Source organism: Phalaenopsis equestris, unplaced genomic scaffold (genome assembly GCF_001263595.1).
Source record: "Phalaenopsis equestris unplaced genomic scaffold, ASM126359v1 Scaffold000263, whole genome shotgun sequence".
Taxonomy (NCBI): domain Eukaryota; kingdom Viridiplantae; phylum Streptophyta; class Magnoliopsida; order Asparagales; family Orchidaceae; genus Phalaenopsis; species Phalaenopsis equestris.
The window spans coordinates 429,932-433,719 of record NW_018164705.1 but is presented as its reverse complement, the minus strand read 5'-3'; positions in this window follow the sequence as shown (position 1 = coordinate 433,719).

The following is a 3,788-nucleotide window of genomic DNA, read 5'->3' as shown; positions in this document are numbered from 1 at the left end:
CTGCTATGTTCGTCATTTCAACGACATGCTCATGCTTGGTACGAGAATCATCAAATTTCATGTTGGTTAACGTACTTAATACTGTCCCAGCAAGAGACTTATCAGCAGAGTCAGACTGAGAACAATTCTCAGCAAATTTCATAAATTCCTTAGCACTTTCAGTGTTAGAAAATGTACACTTTATGTTGTTTGCTACAGTCATTCATAAGTTATGAGTTAAGAAAATAAATAACTTAAGTTATCAAAATAAATATCATACGTTGTCATAATTTGTGACATAAGTTATGAGTTAAGAAAATAAATAACTTAAGTTATCAAAATAAATATCATACGTTGTCATAATTTGTGACATAAGTTATGAGTTAAGAAAATAAATAACTTAAGTTATCAAAATAAATATCATACGTTGTCATAATTTGTGACATAAGTTATGAGTTAAGAAAATAAATAACTTAAGTTATCAAAATAAATATCATACGTTGTCATAATTTGTGACATAAGTTATGAGTTAAGAAAATAAATAACTTAAGTTATCAAAATAAATATCATACGTTGTCATAATTTGTGACATAAGTTATGAGTTAAGAAAATAAATAACTTAAGTTATCAAAATAAATATCATACGTTGTCATAATTTGTGACATAAGTTATGAGTTAAGAAAATAAATAACTTAAGTTATCAAAATAAATATCATACGTTGTCATAATTTGTGACATAAGTTATGAGTTAAGAAAATAAATAACTTAAGTTATCAAAATAAATATCATACGTTGTCATAATTTGTGACATAAGTTATGAGTTAAGAAAATAAATAACTTAAGTTATCAAAATAAATATCATACGTTGTCATAATTTGTGACATAAGTTATGAGTTAAGAAAATAAATAACTTAAGTTATCAAAATAAATATCATACGTTGTCATAATTTGTGACATAAGTTATGAGTTAAGAAAATAAATAACTTAAGTTATCAAAATAAATATCATACGTTGTCATAATTTGTGACATAAGTTATGAGTTAAGAAAATAAATAACTTAAGTTATCAAAATAAATATCATACGTTGTCATAATTTGTGACATAAGTTATGAGTTAAGAAAATAAATAACTTAAGTTATCAAAATAAATATCATACGTTGTCATAATTTGTGACATAAGTTATGAGTTAAGAAAATAAATAACTTAAGTTATCAAAATAAATATCATACGTTGTCATAATTTATGACATAAGTTATGAGTTAAGAAAATAAATAACTTAAGTTATCAAAATAAATATCATAAGTTGTCATAATTTATGACATAAGTTATGAGTTAAGAAAATAAATAACTTAAGTTATCAAAATAAATATCATAAGTTGTCATAATTTATGACATAAGTTATGAGTTATGAAAATTAATAACTTAAGTTATCAAAAATAAATCTCATAAGTTATTAAAATAAATGTGAGTCATAAATAAAAATATAACAAAACAACCACAAAAGCTATATATTAGACCTTTAGGGTCTGTTTGGGGCAGCGGTTGATTATTTATAATCTACTGATAAGCAGATTATTCTGATAATCTGATAATGTGCAGATTATCAGAATAAGCTGGTTTGCTGTTTGGATGAGCTTATTCAGAATAATTTATTGATAGATGTTGCTAGATAAATGATCATTCTACCTCTGTTTAACCCCTGTTTGGTGAAATTGTTTGCAACAGAACTGAAAGAGCATAAAAATAGATTAAACAAAAACCACAAATTATCATAGCAAATCCCAGAAGTCTACCTACATGAAGCACTTATTCAACCCGAGGAAAGCAAGAGACAACTTCCCCATTAAGGCTCACCATAAACTTTAAGAAAAACCAATCTTTTAAAGTTTTGTAGAATTGACAACACTGTAGAATTGTATATATGATTTTGCTCTTTAAATCATACCAATCAAGAATAGATAAAGCAGAATAGCAAGAATATCACATTGTGAATCAATACAAAAATATAGTATTGGTTGATATTAGACCAATTTCACTGTCTAACATAAAATAGGGAACAAGCCGAGCGCCCCATCATTTCATCCATTCTAACATTTCTTATAAACTATTGTCCATTACATTCCAAAATCTAATGTTTGATTCCCGTTAATCAAAAAAGCATAAAAAAAATTGAAATTGCACCTATCTCCAGTATTGAGATTCTCACATAAATAATGAAGTTCACAATAAAATAAAATCCTATCATGAATTTCTTCATTTTGAAAAAAAAATCAATTAAATATATAAAATAAAATCCTAATAAGCAGTGAAATCAAACATCTATGGATTGAAAACTGGAAAAACAAATTTTAAATTTCAATGAAGGTAAACTATGATAAAACATTTCGTTGGAAGAAAAACGGATCAATCTGAATGCAAAGCAGGGAATATGTAAAGATAGGGAAAATGCAGAGAAAGAGAGTCTATGGTGATGGAATTTTGGTGAGGAGGGGCCTCGCGGACAAGAAATGCACAGGGAAATCAGATCTTCTGCGCTGCTTCTCCGTCTCGACGCACCTCCGCCAATCGCAGCCCTGAATCTTCCGCCATTGTTGACACTCGCCTCTTTCTTTCTCTAGATCTCGATCTCTCGACTCTTGCGGATGAGCGGCGATAAGCTGTGGAGAAGAGGAAGAAGGCGAGAAGACCCGCAAATTGGGGAGGGCAAGGGCGAGGGAGAGCAGAGGGGCGCAGGATGCGGGGTCGAAGGCAAGGGCGAGGGGGGCCGGAGTGGGGCACGAGAGTTCTTTTTCACCCTAACACACGAACTAAACACATGATGCGAAGGGAGCGGAGCTTGTGAGAGTTCGCCTATTTTCTCTAATACCGCGTATCAGCGGTACGAGAACGCTCATGGGAACACTTCATCCAAACGCCATTGCGGCATTTTCAAACGATCACCGCTCCCAATAAGCTGCCCCAAACGGGCACTTAGTCAACTCTCGTAACTTCCATTTAGACTATTGCACTATTGAGTGAAATTTACATTTATGATCCGAACCTGCAATCACAAAACTGGTTGTTGTAAAGCTCTCCAATATGTAGCAAGTTGTTTGAAATGATTGAAGATCAGCACTTATCATTAGGGCATGCACAATCACAATATTGATCATTATATTATTTGCATGAAAAATAATATTACAATCGGATTAGATGCGGATGATGTTATTGGTGGTGTTGTGGGATTATCAAAATAACACCACAATACTACCAATAACACCTAAATACTACCATCCGCACATGAAACTACATCAGGACTCCTGATGTAATATTTTCTCCAAATGCATTGCATATTGCTTGAAAGAATAAAAAAATAATATCTTTATATTTACGTTCGGGTGACAAAAATAATTACAAAATATGGTATAAATGAATCACTAATTATTTTGTAAATTTCCAGAGGGCTATAAAATGTTTTTTTTGTTCGTCAATGGGCTTCCTTTTGAAGTGAAATTAAAAACAAAAGGATGGTTCATTGAATTGCAAATGCGTAGCTTAGAAGATAGCATTAATGGCTGCATCTATTATATTATTTTTTTTCTTTCAATGGCCATTTGCCTTCAATTTCTAGCAACATTTCTTTTTTGTTTTTGTATGGAAGGAGACTCTTCCACATAAACGTTGACTTATCTTCTTGAGAGCTAAATATTTGATTTTAAATACTGTTTTTAACTTGAATAAGGTTGTATGTTATGCATATTAAGAAAATAAATAATTGATTTTAGGCTTTTTGTAATGTAATGTAATAGAAAATGAATGTAATGCATAAT